Below are 385 nucleotides of genomic sequence, written 5' to 3'. Positions count from 1 at the left end.
TTGAAAGTCTTAAACAGATATATGCAACAATGAATCGTAATGCTACAAGTTCAGTTATCAGACCAATAGCCCCAGATTAAAAAAAAAAATCATAAATCTCCCTAAAATAAACAAAAATACCCAGAAAATATACATAAACAACTAAAACACAACCTCATAATTGATAACAACAATCGACGACTTTTAGTAACATCGCGAAAACAATACACTTGAAGAGCTTTCACGCAGACTCACCTGTTATGTGAATACGAGTGTCCCAGCCAGCGGAAAACACACCTTTCCTCACTCACGTCACAAGCCACACTGAGGGAACATCCACAGTGGATGCTACGCCCTCACTCACGGGAACCAAGGCTGCTAGGTAATGGAACTGGGGCCAGGTAGG

General features: G+C 40.8%; 1 protein-coding gene across 1 annotated transcript in view; it reads right to left on the bottom strand.

Annotated features, from left to right (window-relative positions):
• The window catches only part of LOC119593592 (A disintegrin and metalloproteinase with thrombospondin motifs adt-1-like), a 60261-nt gene extending 59937 nt beyond the window's left edge, over nucleotides 1-324 (bottom strand). The window contains exon 1 of the mRNA XM_037942546.1: nucleotides 235-324. The gene's annotated coding sequence lies outside the window, so the exon portion shown is untranslated. The remainder of the gene's footprint in view (nucleotides 1-234) is intronic.
• Nucleotides 325-385: the final 61 nt, after the last annotated feature.

This window comes from Penaeus monodon, chromosome 32 (genome assembly GCF_015228065.2).
Source record: "Penaeus monodon isolate SGIC_2016 chromosome 32, NSTDA_Pmon_1, whole genome shotgun sequence".
Taxonomy (NCBI): domain Eukaryota; kingdom Metazoa; phylum Arthropoda; class Malacostraca; order Decapoda; family Penaeidae; genus Penaeus; species Penaeus monodon.
The sequence above is the reverse complement of the archived record's forward strand: the minus strand, read 5'-3'. Positions and strand labels throughout refer to the sequence as shown.